The 17,487-nt window shown below is 38.0% G+C and overlaps 1 protein-coding gene across 3 annotated transcripts in view; it reads left to right on the top strand.

Moving 5' to 3' along the window:
* DIAPH2 (diaphanous related formin 2) overlaps positions 1-17,487 on the top strand; it is an 843,900-nt gene that overhangs the window by 794,282 nt on the left and 32,131 nt on the right. The window lies entirely within an intron of this gene.

Genomic DNA, 17,487 nt, shown 5'->3' with positions numbered 1-17,487 from the left:
CCTCCCTTTGGGATACTACTGGGATGTACGTAGTCCAACTAACAGCTCATTCTCTTTTCATGGTGGATAAACTAGCAGAGACATAGGCAGCTGGAGAAATCAGTCTCAAATGGGACATTTTTCCATAATTAGACATATAGAACCCATAGCAGCATATCTAGTGATTACCCCACAGATACCAACCTATAGGGGAATTGTTGCACAGAATCTAAATCCCTTCCTTCCACTCCTCTCAGTACTTGAGCAATCTCTTGATACATGTAAAGTTTTGTAAATGTCCTTAAGTTTTTGTTTGGTCTGCATATGGCCCTTACGCTTAACTCATTTTTAAGCTCTCAAAGGACAAAGACTACATACCTCCCTCATGCAACTTCAGCAGTACCTGCTGTAGGCTTTCTCACACCTTGGACAGTGAAGAAATTATGAAGTCTAATGGGAACCTGAAACTAACCCATAATTCAAGAAACTGAGAAAGGCTAAAGATGTTCCCTACTCTGGACCCACATTAGTCTAAAAGGTTCAAGAAATCACTGAAAGGCAGGATAGAACAGTGGGTATTAGTACATGGACTGTAGACAACAACCCACCTGGATTTTGTCGTAGCTCTGCAACTTAATAGTTGGATGACTTGGGCAAGTTGTTTGACTTCTCTGTGCCACATTTTCCTCATTTATAAAATGAAGATAATCAGATTATCTACTTCATAAAGTTATGAAGTTAAGTAAATTTATATTTGTAACGTACTTAAATTAGTTCCTGACACAAAGTAAGTGATAGTACTTAACTCTAAGTGTGTGTGACATAAGTAAAATCAAATGTTTGGCATCTCTTAGGTACTTAAAACAGTGGTCCAAAAACTAGTCTATGCCACAGAGGTCTGCCAGACCAAGAGCCACTATAAACTTAGTAGAGCTCTCCCAACAAGGCAGCTGTAGTCTTCAGCATTTGTGTTAGAGTTCAGGAGCAGACAAAATATTATCAACTGGTTTCAGCCCAACTTCTGAAGAGATTTAAAAAAACAGACTGGGGGGATGTTTGGTATGTTTCTTTGATGCTTTGCAATCTGTGTTTCTAGTGTCTGCATCATTAATATAAGTCTCTTTCTGGGCTTACGTTCTGTCATTACTCATCTGTGTCTCTTGACTTAAACCAGTCACTGGAAAAGAGGAAGAATATGGGTCTCCTTGAGTTCTAGTGCTTATTTATGGTCATAGCTTTAGTGCCACGCCCATTGGCTGCAAACTAAATCTGAATTCTTCAGAAAAGATCTTTTTTTTTTCAGGCTCTATTTGATTTATTTTCACTCTGATTGTTATTATTTCCATCCTTCTGCTAATTTGGGGCTTTGTTCTTTTTCTAGTTCCTTTAAGTGGTGTAAGGTTAGATGACTTACTTGAGATTTTTCTTGTCTCTTCAGATAGGCCTGTATCACTATAAATTTCCCTCTTACAACTGCTTTTGCTGAATCCCACAGATTTTGGAATGTTGTGTTTCCATTTTTACTGTCTGAAGGTATTTTTTGATTTCCTCTTTGATTTCTTTGTTGACTCATTGGTTGTTTGGTAGCGGGTTGTTTCGCCTTTACGTGTGTTTTCTCCAGTTTTCTTCCTGTAATTAATTTTCAGTATTACACTGTTGTGGTCAGAAAAGATGCTTGATATGATTTCAATCTTCTTAAATCTACTGAGACTTGTTTTGTGGCCTAACATGTGATCTATTCTAGAGGAAGATCCATGTGCACTTAAAAAGAAGGTGTATTCTGCTCGTTTTGGATGGAATGTTTTGTATATATCTCTTAAGTCCATCTGCTCTATTGTGTCTCTTATGGCCATTGTTTCATTATTTTCTATTTAGAAAACTCTATTCATTGATGTAAGGGGGTGTTAAAGTCCCCTAGTATTATTGTACTACTGTCAATTTCTCTCTTTGTCAGTTAATATTTGCTTTCTGTATTTAGGTGCTCCTATGTTGTGTGCATAAATATTTACAAGTGTTATATCCTCTTGTTGGATTTATCCTTTTGTTATTCTGTAATTATGTTGCATTACAGTCTTTGTTTTAAGTCTATTTTGTCTGATACGTATTGCAACCCCAGTTTTCTGTTTGTTTTCATTTGCCTGGAATAGCTTTTCAGTCTGCGTGTCTTTAGATTGGAAGCGAGTCTCTTGTAGGCAGCATATAGAATATGGGGCTAATTATTTTTTTCCATTTGGCCATCCCATGTCTTTTGATTGGAGCATTTAGTCCATTTACATTTAAAATAATTATTGACAGGTATGCCTTCAAACTTAAGCAACCATCAATTTGAAATAGACTGCTATATATGTAGTTTGTTATCTATGAATCTCATGGTAACCAAAAACCTATAATAGACACACAAAAAATAAATAGAAAGGAATCCAAACATAACAGTAAAGAAAGTCATCAAATCACAAAGGAAGAGAGCAAAAGAAGAACAAATAAACAGAGATGAACTACAAAAACAGCCAGAAAACTATTAACAAAATGGCAGTAAGTACATACCTAGAATCAACCTAAGTGTCCATCAATAGATGAATGGATGAAGGTACGGTATATATTTACAATGGAATATTACTCAGCCATAAGAAAGAATGAAATCTTGCCACTTGTGACAACATGGATGGACGTAGAGGGTATTATGCTAAGTGAAGTAAGTCAGACAGAAAAAACAAATACTGGATGATTTCACTTATATGTGGGATCTAAAAACAAACAAATGAACAACAAAACAAAATAGAAACAGACTCATAGACACAGAGAACAAACTGATGGTTGCCAGAGGGCAGGGTTTGGGGGGGAAAGGCAAAATAGGTGAAGGTGATTTAGAGGTATAAACTTCTAGTTATAAAATAAACAAGTCATGGGGATGTAATATACAGCAAAAGAAATACAGTCAATAATGTTGTAATAACTTTGCATGGTGACAGATAATTACTAGACTTACCACGATGGTTATTTTGTAAGGTATGTAAATGTTGAGTCACTGTTGTACACCTGAAATTAGTATAATATTGTATGTCAACTATATTTCAATAAATAACAAACAAAAAGAAGAAAAGCTAATGCAGTCTCCCTTTACCTTTAATTTTGTGTTTTATTTCACTCTACAGTTTTTAAGTGAGGGATGCTAAGAAGAGAGAGATAGCTACAAACATGAATTGAAATATTTTTAGGAAGAGATCATAAGGAATATGATGGACTGTATTTGTAAATAGGGTGCATGGGAGAAAGCCTTATTAAGAAAATTAGAAAGAGATGAAGAAAAAGATTTCAGGTATAAAACTAGCGAATCGGTGTAAGTTTAGGAACAAGATAGTAGGTAGAAAAGGAATTTTTTAATGAAAAACATGACCGTGTTTTTATTTTATTTTAAATAAGACTGTGTGTCAAAACGTGTTATAAACAATAAAGTTTTATATGACTGTAGGCAATGCTTATGTTTCTATAGAAAAGACCATGTTAAAGAGATGGTTAGTGAAATAATATCTTACCTGATTTTACATATGGATCCACTGTGTGCATTACTGTAATATTTGTTGTAAAATTACCCTAAAATAGGTTTTGTAGGCAACAGCAGTGACAGCAAAAATCCTCATTACCCTACCATTCTACCACAGACTCCGGATTATTTATACGTGGGTTCCAGCACTATATTGCCCATTGTAGAGCACAAAACACCAGCCAAAATTTCCAAAGGAATGTCCCACAATAGAGAAGCTATTTCATTGGTTCATTCATGATCCAAATCGTTCAGCTGTGGTTTTGAGATCTCTGCTCTGTTCCCCGTGGGAATGATGGTAGACAGTTTTATGTCTGTCCCCTTCCCTCTGTCCAGGATTATTTTGGAATTAAACATGTATGAAGTTGTGAAGGGACCCTCCATATGCTGACTGAGACTGTTAGTTGGCAGAGAAGGATAGATATTTTAGAGAATTCATTGGACATAGATCTTCCACCGAGTAAAAGGATCTCCACTGTTAAGTCATTCATCACCCATTTATTCATTCAATAAAAATATATGGGGTGCTGTATTCATTTTCTAGGGCTGCCATAATATGTTATCATAAACTGGGTTGTTTAAAACTACAGAAATTCATTCTCACAGTTCTAGAGGCTGGAAGTTTGACATAACAGTGTCAGCAGGATTGGTTCCTCTTGGGGACTTGAGGGAGAATCTGTTCCATGCGTTTCCCCCAGCTTCTGGTTGTTGCCAGCAAGCCTTGGCATTCCTTGGCCTCTGTTGTCACGTGACCTTCTTCCCTCTGTGTGTCCTCTGTGTCTCTGTGTCACTACATCTCTCTCCTAATAACGACACCAGTCATTGGATTTAAGGCCTACCCACATCCAGTATGACCTCATCTTAATTTGATTACATCTTCAAAGAACTTATTTCCAGATAAGGTCACATTCACAGGTGCTGCAAGTCAGGACGACAGCATATCTTTTTAGAGGACACGGTTCAACCCACAAAGGTGCCTTCTTTTTACCCGATACTATGCTGGATGCTCGGGATAGAAAGATGAATAACATACACTCTCTGCCCTCAAAGACTTCACTCAAATGGGGATAGACATAAATATATAATTATAGTATCATAAATAATATATGTTCAACAAAATGCTGTGGGAACACAGAGAAAGGGGGACTAACTTTGTCTTAGTTCACTAAAAAAGCTTTATTAATGGTATTGTCTTTAAGGCGTGGGGATAAAAGATATTGGAGTTCTTGGGTGAATTCATGGTTGTGAGTGTGCGAAGGGCTTTCAAGAGAAAAGCAAAATACGTATAAAAATATGACATAATTAAAAGGCCTAGCATCCTTCAAGAAAAGCAAGGAGTCGGTGCACCTGGGCTGTAGGTGTCATTGTAGGGAATGGTAGAATACAAAGGTGGGATGCATAGGAGAGAATGAACAGGTGGTAATTGGAGGGCCTTCTATTTCATGTCAAAGAATTTGGACTTTATAATATATAATAGAGAGTCTCTACCAATCCCCTTGTGGATCTTTTTTAATCCTTAAAGTAACAATGAATGGATTTAAGTAGTATCATAAAATGAAGTGAAACAGTAGTTAATAAAGCATCTTGCAAAATTGGAAAGGCCATTCCCACTCAGAGAAAATTATTTGAATTACAGAATAATTTTATGAAAATGCATTTTTATCTGTCTCTAATATGTTCAGGAACTCCAACTAAATTAACAAGATTCAGTCATTCAAACCATTTCCTTGTAGAGGTCCTTAAGGACCCAGTTTTAATGAACAAATAGGGCTAAATTGTAATTAGCATATCAATTGCTTGTATGTAAATTGATGCTTATCATGTACTTGAGGGGATTTGAAAAGTTTGTTCTCTTAAGCATTTTAAATATTCTCTTTATAATCTTACTTATACTATTAATTTTAGATTATCTATGGGGAAGGAGTTTGCTAAACAAAAGTAAACATCAACCCTAGTCCCTGGGCAACTGATGAATTCTCAGTTAGTCACTTTTTATTTATTCAACAAGTATGCATTACTTAACATCTGTGAACCAGATCTGTCCTAAGTAGCAGGGATTCAAAGACAGGACAGGACACGTCACTATCCTTGTATAACTGACAGTCTATTTGGAGAGGTCCATTAAAATTTGCCGAGTTGGATAAAGGTGATTTATACAGGCTGCTGGGTGAATGCGGTGGAAGAAAGACCCAAGTCTTTGGGGGAGAAAGGAAGCAAGCTATCCAGGAAAACTTACATTTAAGTTGAACTTCGAAGGATGAAAAGTGGTTTTCCTAGTACACAAGGAGGCCAGACGATGTAGTCACTATCCTAGTATTGGGAACAGCTCTTTTTTTTTTTTTTAATTTATTTTTAATTTATTGGGGTGACAATTGTTAGTAGAATTACATAGATTTCAGTTGTGCAATTCTGTATCACATCATCCATAAATCACACTGTGTGTTCACCACCCAGAGTCAGCTCCCCTTCCATCACCATACATTTGATCCCCCTCACCCTCATCCCCCACCCCCCAACCCCCTTACGCTCTGGTAACCACCAAATTACGTTCCCCAGATTAATTTTCAAACCCCGTGGCCATCCTGTGGTGACCGACTGCCCTCCAATCCCCTCACCCTCCCCCCCACCCCCACCCCCCCCGCCCATCTAGCAACCCTCAGTTTTTCCTCATTGTCTCCCAAACTGTTTCTGATTAGTTCATTCACTTATTCTTTTCTTTAGAATCCGCAAATAAGTGAGATTATATGGTACTTATCTTTCTCTGTCTGACTTATTTCACTTAACATAATGTTCTCTAGATCCATCCATGTTGCAAATGGTAAGATTTCTTTCTTCTTTATGGCTGCATAATACTCCATTGTATAAATGTACCACAGTTTCTTAATCCAGTCATCTACCGATGGGCATTTTGGTTGTTTCCATGTCTTAGCTATTGTGTATAGTGCTGCAATAAACATAGGAGTGCATAGAGATTTTTGAATTGAAGTTCTGGATTTCTCCGGATACATACCTAGGAGTGGAATTACTGGATCATAAGGTAGTTCCATTTTCAGAATTTTGAGATACCTCCATACTGTTTTCCATAGCGGCTGCACCAGTCTGCAATCCCCCAACAGTGCACAAGCGGGGAACAGCTCTTTAAGAAGCTGGGAGAAATGAAGGCTCTGCCACAGTCCTAGAACTATAAGAAATTAAAAGTATATGGCTTGAGGTGCAGATATGAAGGTGGCAGGTGAGAGATGAGGCTAGGGAGTTGGACAGCATCCAGAAAGGGTTCTGATACAAGGTGATTCACCTTTTATATGGTGTAGGATCCACTGACGGGTTTCAAGCAGAAGGCCATGATCAGCCTTAGGTTTTAGAAACTGACCTCTGGGAGCAATTTGGGAAAAGAGACTAGAGCAGTGGTTTTCAAACAGTTTTTCTGTTATGCAGAGAAAACTTTTAAAAATAAAATCTTACGTCCAACATAGATAAAAGATAAGATGGGATTGTATTAGAATAGATATGCATGTTCAAATGTAGAACATCTGGTTACTCTGAGGTCAATGACTACAGACTACTTCAAACAACAAAGTGTGATATTGGTGTTTATACATTACAGCTGCTGTATGACATCAGATTCAGCATCAAATTCACGTCTGATTGATTGCTTTACCATATAGAGAAAATGCTGATTTGCAGTGATAAGTTGTAAATAATAAGTTTTAAAAAGCATTCCTTATCATGTCAGTGTACTCTTCAGTTGAACTAATACAGAATTATATGATACAGAGGATGCCAAAAAATGTATACACATTTTAAGAAAGGAAAAAACTGTATTAAAATTGTAATACTCGATATATATCGGTAACAAAAGATGAATATAGGTTATGTGTATACATTTTTTGGTACCCCTGGCATACACACACACACACACACACACACACACACACACACACACACACAGATGAGGTTGGACAATTAATTAGCAAACTTTCCACAATATATGTATTTATGTGGCTTTTCTAAGTAATTCCTTGTCAGAAAGGCAGGGGAATGGATGAAAATATCCATTCTGACATCTCCTGAAATGGAGTGTTAGTTGACTATATCGGTGACATCACCCTGCACCCATTCAGCATCGCTAATCCCAATGCTAAGTGACCTTTTACTTTACTCAGCGTTAAACGTGCGCTGCTTGACCTTTGAGCCTCAAGCAGGCCTGTCCCCAGCACCCTGCTGTATCTTTAGTGCAGCAGTAAAGTCTTGAATCATTATCCAACCCAAGGATCTGCCTTGCCTTAGAGGTACTCTGACATTTGCTAAGACTTCCCATCGGACTTTGCAGACATTTCCAGATGATGACAGTGTCATTTGATATCTTGGTTTTAAAAATCATCGGAGTGGCTTGTGCTGAAGAACCTGAACGAAAAAGAAAATGGTAAAGTAAAAACAACAAGGCTATTTCTTCTGTGCTTATTAAGATGGCATGGAAAAATACTTAGATTTTTTAAATTATGAATGCATTCATAAAATTTTTTAAAGGATCATAGTATAAAACAGGGTAAAAAGGATCAAATATATGGTGATGGAAGGAGAACTGACTCTGGGTGGTGAACACACAATGTGATATATAGTTGATGTAATACAGAATTGTACACCTGAAACATGTAACTTTACTAACCATTGTCACCCCAATAAACTTTAATTTAAAAAAAAAATAGAGAGCAAATAGAAAAGATACAAAGTGACCTATTTGAAAGAGGGTCTATCTTTAGATAGTCCTTGCATTTCATAAAGCCAATTATAATAAAACTACATGATTACCTGGTAAGCTCTTGTTTGTTAACTACTTTAATTTTATGATATCTTGCTTGGTCTTCACAAGAAACATGTGAGCCTGGTAAGATAGGTTTACTCTCCTTCCTCTGCGGGTGAGGAGAGAGAGGATTTGAAAGGTTAAGTGACTCATTCCTAGTAGTTTCCTAGCTTGAACGAGGCAGAGCACAATTTGAGCCTAGGACCTCTCAGTCCAAGTTCCATTTTCTTTCTGCTGTATCATGCTGTGTCTATTTATGTAACATGGAATTCAGGCAGATCATTCAGAAACTTTCATTGACAAAGCAACCAGTGCTCAGGACAGAACTTGAAACTAAGGTGATATTAAGACAACTTTATAATTATTCAATTCGTGTTTGTCTAGGCTGTAAGGCTGTAGTCGAGGGGATCACTCGGTTATGATTGCCTACTCTAACACTACTGTTTTGTGGTATACATGCACAGACACCCCCCAAAAGGAAGTATAGTTGCAGTATGCAAATTAATTTTGTATTGCTCCCCCCCACCGCCAAAAAAAAAGAAAACACTCAAAAACCAAACCTCAGAATTATGTTTCCTTCACATACTAAAATAGCTACAACAGAATTTTAAAATCTTGTCTTCATTCTTTTCTATTGAAATGTCTATGGGAAAATTAGAATTCTGCTAATTGATTTTTTAAATTCCTAATAAGCCCTCCTACAATTGAGGCATATCTGAGAAATCTACTTTATTTATCTTCCAATCTGAAAAGGGAGGGAGTATTATAAAAATGAATAAGACTTCCTAGAGTAGGAAATAAAAGTTTTTAAAATGAAGCAATGATAAACATTAAGCTGTTTAAATATGTAAGAGGCATATAGAATTACAAAGCAACTTGGGAGGACCAATTGGAAGGATTTATGACAATGAAAGCGAATGCATTTTAGGGTATTTGGCAGATTAGTCCTTCGGTTTTATAACTTCAGAGATATGAGGCCAGTAGCATGTCCAAATCGAGACTTTTATTACAATCTACTTTCTTCACATCATCAATGTGAAGAAGGGTGAAACTTTTTTTAAAAAAGACAGCTATCAATGTGTGGAGCATTTTTTTCTTTAATTGGAGGATAATTTTACACTTAATATTTCTCCTTCAATTTCAAACATGATCACTTTAATTACTTCGAGGAAGTAGTTTATTCTATCCAAAAGTTAAGGAAACTGAAGTAGGAGGGTTTGCAGTTATTCTGAGTTCGCTGAAAGTGAAATGCCAAGCTGCTAGGGATAAACTGCAGGGAGCTCTCTCAAGGCTCACAAGTGGGCTGAGAAGTGGCAGATGAGCTTCCGTGTGCGTAAGGTAACGCATTAAGGGGAAAAATGAAGGCAAAATCAGCCAGGCTGCATTCACTGGCTGGCAGGCTCTTCTCAGTTCCAATCTTAAAAAGGGACCTAGAAGTGACTGGCAACTGTTCCCTGAAAAAATTAGCTCAGGACGGTGCTGTAGCCACAGAGGGCAACCAACATTCTCCCTGTCAACATCCATGAAAAGAGAACCAGACTGGCATCCAAACAGAAGACGTTCAACTTCCTTAGTGCAAGATTAGGGTCGTTCGGACTTCCTGAAGTACTACAGGTGATTCTGGTGGCTGCTCCCTTTAAAAAAGCTGCCGCTGCTGCATTTGTAATGAACTATCTAATGGTGAGGATTCCTGGTTACGAAAGGCTAAGACAGCCAGGGCTCTTCTGTTGGAAAATAAAATGGTTGAGTGAGGCTCAGAGCCCATCAAATTATGAAACCATAAAAGGTTTGGATAGAATATTTGCGAAACTGTTTACCAAATCAAAGAATATTGGAAGTAAGGAGTATCCTTGAACGATTACAGACGTGAATGATGGCGCAGGGGGCGTACTGTACATGCCTTATGGAATAAGATACCCCAGAAGTTGTAAGGAACTGGCATGTTTTAAAAAAAGTAAAGTGATCCAGGTCAGTTAATCACTGTAGACACATGGTTAGCGAAGAGAAGGTTAGAGAAGCAAAGGAGGACAAACCATTTCTTTCTGCAGGGCTTCCCCTGATATCTCTCACCAGAAATAGAATCACGAGTACGGTATTCTTCAGGTTTTTAGTTTAAAAATGTATTAAAAATTTTAAAAATGTGTTAAAAGGGTTAGTATTGAAGATGGTAATGCATTTATGGATTACAAAGCTTCTTGTTTTTGTCCTATTTTTGACTTGACTTTTGTTTATATAAAGCATCATCCCATCAAAGTCACGGACGTCGAAATTCAGGTTCAGGGCTTGTGGAGGCCGAAGGACGTGGTGGTTCCGGTTGTGGACTTTGAAACTTCACCGATATCCCCCTCCTACTAACTGTATATCCTAACGAAGCTCTTTTATTTCCTTAGAGGCACACTTTCCTCATTTGCAAAATGGCTTCATCATATCTACCCTATAGGACTGTTTGAAGAAACATTGACATATAATGTACACAAGTCACTTAACACGGTGCACAGCACCCAGCGGATGCTGAGTAAACTGCAGTTCTTACTGTTATTGTGGGCTAAGTGAGCCATGTGTCCCACCCTGGATTTGAAAAGCTAGTAAAAAATACAATGCATATTGGGGGCCCCAGTTTCCTAATGATTTTTTAAAGTTTTTTTTTTTTTTTTTTTTTTACTATTTTGCATATAGTCTTTTAGAAATGTAAATGAAACAGTAATGGTAGAAAATATCTTCCTATAGAAATATTGCTCCCCCCCCACTATCTCATTTTGTAAAACAATTTTGTTCACATTTTTTCACATATATCTCTGACATCAGTGTTTCTATAAGCATGAGAGCCAATTTCTGAGTTCCCTAAAAATTTTCTGGGACACATTGCATTCATATCCATCTAAGTTGTTAGAGATACAACACTTTAATTGGTGTATGATATCATGACTGTCATTTTTATCCCAAGCCACAAATATCCATTTCCATAGCACTAGGTCAGTTTATTATTCCATTCATTCTAAATGTGTATACTTTTGATCCTGTCTAAGTATTTATTGCATTGCAATTTTAAGTGATCTTTCAAAGAATTTTATTTTATTTTATTTTATTTGATGGCTTAGGTGCATTTTATTGCTTTTCTTTTCAAAGGCTTTTTTATACTGATAGCCAACAATTAAGGTCAGGCCCTGTAAACAACTCTTAGATCTGTATTGCATTTCATTGTCTCCAACCCCCCAAATCTGTAAATTTACCTTCATAATCACCTAAAACTCATATTAATTGTCATTGTCCCAGATTGATTTGTCTTCTCCAAAGAATACTTTTTGATTTTTAATAATTTTTTTAGTTTTCAATTACAGTTGACGTACAATATTATATTAATTTCAGGTGTACAACATAGTGATTAGACATTTATATAACTTACAAAGTGATCACCCCAATAAATCTAGTACCAACCTGACACCAGTACATAGTTACTACAGTATCATTGACTATATTCCCTATGCTGTACTTTACATCCGCATGACTACTGTGTAAATACTAATTTGGACTTCTTAATCCCTTCCCCTTTTTCAACCCCCCTCCAAACCCCCCCTCCCATCTGGCAGCCATCAGAATGTCCTCTGAATCTATAAGTTTGTTTCTGTTTTATTTTGTTCTTTAGATTCCACATATAAGTAAAATCACATTGCATCTATCTTTCTCTGTCTGAAACTCCACTCAACCCAATTCCCTACAGGTCCATCCGTGTTTTTACAGATGGCAGAATTTCTTTTTTTTTTTTTTTTTTATGGCCTCCAAAGTTTCTGTTGAGAAATCAGCTGAAAGTCTTAATGGGAGCTCCTTTGTAGGTAATTTAACTGCTTTTCTCTTGCTACTTTTAAGATTCTCTCTTTGTCTTTAACCTTTGGCATTTTAATTGTGACATGTCTTGGTGTGGCCGTCTTTGGGTTTATCTTGTTTGAGACTCTCTTCACTTCCTGGGCTTGTATGTCTGTTTCAACGCCAGGTAGGGAAGTTTTCAGTCATTATTTCTTTAAATAGGTTTTCAATTCCTTCTTCTCTCTCTTCTCCTTCTGGTACCCCTATGATGCGAATGTTGGTATGCTTGATGTTGTCCCAGAGGCCCCTTAAACTATTCTCATTTTCTTGGATTCTTTTTTCTTTTTGCTGTTCTGATTGGGTGTTTTCTGCTACCTTATCTTCCAAATCACTGATTTACTAGACTAGGGATTTACTAGACTTCAGGCAATCCTCTATTCATCTAATCTACTGTTGAGTCCCTCTAATGTATTCTAATATGTTCTTTATTTCAGTTATTTTTCATGTTTGCTATCTCAATTTTTATGTTTCCTATCTCTTTGTTGAAGTTCTCACTGAGATCATTGAGCATCCTTATAACCAGTGTTTGAAACTCTGCATCTGGTAGATTGCTTGTCTCCATTTTGTTTACTTCTTTTTTCTGGAGTTCTGTTCTGTTCTTTCATTTGGGACATGTTTCTTTGTCTCCCCATTTTGGCTGCCTCTCTGTGTTTGTTTCTATGTATAAGGTAGGGCTGCTATGTCTCTTGGTCTTTGTAGAGTGGCCTTATTTAGTGGGTGTGCTGTGGGGCTCAGTGGTGTCGTCTCCCTGGTCACCTGAGCTCGGTGCTCCAGGTGTGTGCCTTGTGTGGGTTGTGTGTGCCTTCCTGTTATATTTGAGCCTTGGTTGCTGTATGCTCCACAGTGGGAGGAATCGACCCTTAGCCTGACTGGTTGTGAAGACTGGCTATGACTACAGTGGAGGAGCTTTTGTGCAGGGGCTGACCCTACCAAGCAGGGTTCATGTTAGCAGGGCTCTGGTACCTGCCCGGTCTGCCCTTTGGGTGTGTCATCTTCAGAGGCTACCAGTTGATGCTCCAGCTAGGTGCAAAGCAGGCCACTGGGCGTGCCAACTGCAGGACTTCCTGAGAGGGGCCCCACAGCAGGTCAAGTTTAGCGGCTCCTGGGCCCTGCCCAGGGCCACCTGGCAGGAACCACAAACCAATATGCAGATGGCCGCCACCCACACTGGGTTTGGAGGTGCCTCGAGAGGCCAACCTGAGAACCAAAGCCGCTGCCACTAGTGCCAGACTTAAGGCGCTCAGCAAGAGGTATGGAGCAGGCTGAAGCCAGATGCTGCTTGTTTGGGGTTTGTGAACCTTTTTGAGAGATTTTAGGAAATTCCACAGCATGAGCTAAGGTAGGCTGTTTGGATGTAAAAGCTACTGGAAACAGTTTGGTTGTGCTTGAAAGTTGGGTGTGGTGGGGTCTCAGGGATTTACCATGGCAGAGTGAGCAGGGTTACCCAGATTAATGAAGATTCAGATATGGGAGCCACCTGTGTCCACACACTGAGACAGGGAAGGGCTCAACAAAGAAACACTGGATTCTGTCTGGATTTCTGTTAGAAAGCTGCCCCTCCAACCCTCGCCATGAAGCCAGATGATTCAGTTCCTTGCTATATGTCTCTGGCACCTTTTGAGCTGCTGCACCAGTGCTGGAGCTCAGAGCGAGTGAGTTCATCAGCAGTAAGTCCATGCTCGGTCCCTTTAAGAGGAACACTTGGGACTCCAGCAGCCCTCTGTCTCACTCAGCCACAATCCTTACTGGTTTTCACATCCAGAAGTTGTGGAGACTTCTATCCCTGCCCTGGGACCCTGGGCTAGGGAGCCTGGTGTGGGGCTGGACCCCTTGCTCTTTGGGGGGACCTCCACAGTTGAGATATCCCTCCCGATTTTCTTTTATTTTTCTTTTATTTTAGTTTCAGGGTGTCCAAAACAATGTAATAGTTAGACATTTATATCCCTCACAAAGTGATAACCCGCCCCCATCTGCTACCCCTCTGACATCGCAAACAGCCGTTAAAACATTTCCACTGTCTCTATTCCCAATGCTGTACTCCACTTCTTGTATATACTTCTTAATATATATATAATTATATATAATTATAGTTGACATTCATTATTATTCAGCTTCAGCTTCAGGTGTACAGTGCAGTGATCAGGCATCTACACCGTCCTTGAAGTGGTCTCCCTAATAAGACAAGTATCCATCGGATACCCTACAAAATCTTTACAACATTATTGATTACATTCCCCAAACTGACTTTCGTATCCCCGTGGCAATCTTGTGGTTACCGACTGTGCTTTCTCATCCCCTCACTTTCTCCCTCATCCCTACCCGCACCCTCATCTCGCAACCCTCAGTTTTTCCTCTGTATCTCTATCCCTCCCGATTTTTAACGGTCACACGAGAGTGTGGGACCAGCACGTTCTGCATCTCTGCCCCACTTACCAGTCTCGAGGTGGCTTCTTCTGTATGTCCTTAGTTGTAGGGCTCTGGTTCAGCTAGACTTCAGGCAATTCTCAATGATGCTTGTTCTGTAGTTTAGTTGTAATTTTGATGTGGCAGTGAGAGGAGGGAAGCACAGCATTTACCTACCCTGCCATCTTGACTGGAGCAAAGAGTACTATTTAAAATAATTTAGAAAAGAGCCTTTATAATTAAAGAATTTGTAAGGACTTGAATATGAGACAGTTTCCTTTTCTTCTGAGACATAACTTGGAGTAGGGTCACGGACCTTACATTTAGGAAGATAAGAATATAATTTTTTTTTGAAATATTTATCTAATTACATGACCTTACAAGTATTCAAGTTTCTTATTTTTATTCATTCTACATATGTGTTAAGTGCCAGGATGATCCAAACATGCAGAAGACAAAGTTCTTGCTATTATCAGAATTTTCAGACCTTGGAGAATAGTCAATTCAGGAAAAATGTATTGAACACCTACTATGTACAAAGCATTTGCAGACAAAAAGATGTGAGTTGCAGGCTTTCTCTTGAACAGTTTACAAGCTATTCCAGGGGTTTCAAAAATATATATAAATAATTCTTGTACCTAGGAAAATAAGAAAGCTGTAAACTGTTGTGGGGGGTTCACAGACAGGAGAAGCCATATCCAATTGGGAAATATCAGAAACGGCTTCAGGAAGTCAATTATATTTGAGACAAAGCCTAAAGGATGTGTAAGATATTCCCAGGCATTTGGAGTAGGGCAGTGAGAAAGGGAACCAGAGCCTACTAGGAGAGCAAAATCACAGGAGCAAAGGCACAGAAGAAGAAAAGCAAGAAAGGTATTCAGGAACAATGAGTAGTCCCTTTAGATGTAACATAGAATTTATGGGAACAATGGAGAAATAAAACTGGGCTGTAAGTGAGATTAGGCTAGATTGCAAGGGACTTCTAGGCTATGCTCAAAAAGTTTATTTTCACACTGTAAGCAGTAAAGAGAGATTTATTAACTGGAGATGGAATTATCCGATTGGATTTGTATTTTAGTTTCTTTCTGGATTGAGTTCTAAAAATAACTGAGGAAGCTGAAGTGGTCTGGGAGAGAGAAGAATAGATTGAGAAAAATTTTAGAGATCTATCAGAGAAATTGGAGACCATTTGGATACTGGGTTTCAAAGCATAGGAGGATTGATGATGATTTGGTATGTAGCCATACTATTTAGTTGGACAGGTTTAGAGGAGTAATCAACAAATTTGTTTATGTTGATATTGGACAGAATATGTAAGAGGCCTGCAGACATGCTTCACAAGACAGTTCACATAGGGAAAGAAAAGCGGTGAAGAGAGAAAGTTTACATTGTATTTTACATGTAAACTACATACACAGTAAAATACATACACAGTAAATCGTCACATGGAAACGTGCTTTTCACCAGCAAGTAAATACATTCAAATTAAAATACCACTAAGGTAGCAATAGATATCTACTAGAATGTCTAAGCACTAGGTGAGGTGTTGGAGGACGTATAGGGAAATGGGTACAGTTTGGTGGTGCTGTTGCATGACAATTCATGGAAATGTATACACAAAACAATATTAAGTGAAAATTAAATCGCAAGGCAGTATATAAACACTGATTATATGTATAATAATGTGTGTATGTTGACATATATTGGAAGAGAATTTGAAGGAATGGAAGTAGTTTAATGTTCATTTGCATTTTTTCTAGAACAGTTATTTAAGTGCATTCTAATTTGAAAAGAATGGGATGAAAAATGATTCCTCATCACACCCCTAAAACACGTACACATGCACACATCTTTGTAAATAGGCTGTGGTATAATGTGATGTTCATTGTTTGTGATGTTGCAACATGATCTATAAATCAGGGATGTAATTGAAGCTGTAGTTCCCTTCGTAATCTACCGTAAGTCTGATGAGGCATTTTTGATTACTGTTTATTATAGTAATGAGAACAGAGGAAATCTTTTCCTCATAAATCCTGACAATCTGCATTTTGAATCCTTTCACAATAAGAATTCTTTGCTCCCACTAAGTAGATACAGAAAATATAACCTTGTTATTGCTCATTCTCTCTATCTTCCTCTCAGTACTCACTAGCTCATTCTTGACCTTTACCTTTACCTGTCTGTTGGTAGTTGTTTTCTTTTCCTCCTCAAGGTTGATGCATTGAGATGTGTTTATTAAGCACACTCAGCTAAGGTTCAGATTTATATACAGCTAACAAACTGAGTGGATTTAATGCCTACCATGTACCACACATTGTTGCCTGGCACTCTACAGAGAAGCTTTCACTTAATCTTGATAGTAAGCATCTGAGGTCTGAGATATTTTCTCTTTTCTTGCATGACAAAAACTAGGCATCAGTTCAGTAGGCGGCTCTCTTCAGTGTTCTTTCTGTCACGGTGCCTTTTAAGTGGCTAGTTCCCAACAAAAAGAAGGCATACTGTGTGTTATGACTCAGAGTATAGTTTTAAACGTATAACTTTTTAGAAAGCAGCATATTTTTAAGGAAGATCTATTTTTTTAAAAAAAAAGAAGTGCGCTGCTGTTATTTAAGAAAATGTGTACTGTTGCTATAAAATTTCTTTATAAGGGCATCTGGAAAATTTGATCCAAAGCCATTCAAAATGATACCAGCAATTGAAGTGGAATCCAAACATGAAGCAAGATTCTCTACTTTAATGATTTCAATTACATAAAACTTACGAGCTGATAAAAATTCTGAAGTTTTATTCAGAGAAATGCATGAGGCTGGCATGTTGACCACTAACAACAGGAAATTAACATAGCATTACATCATACACACATCATGCAAACAAGGAACATTTAGAAGTAAGGTGTGAAAAA

The sequence above is a fragment of the Rhinolophus ferrumequinum genome, chromosome X (genome assembly GCF_004115265.2).
Source record: "Rhinolophus ferrumequinum isolate MPI-CBG mRhiFer1 chromosome X, mRhiFer1_v1.p, whole genome shotgun sequence".
In the NCBI taxonomy this organism is placed as follows: Eukaryota; Metazoa; Chordata; class Mammalia; order Chiroptera; family Rhinolophidae; genus Rhinolophus; species Rhinolophus ferrumequinum.
This window is presented reverse-complemented; position numbering and strand designations above follow the sequence as displayed.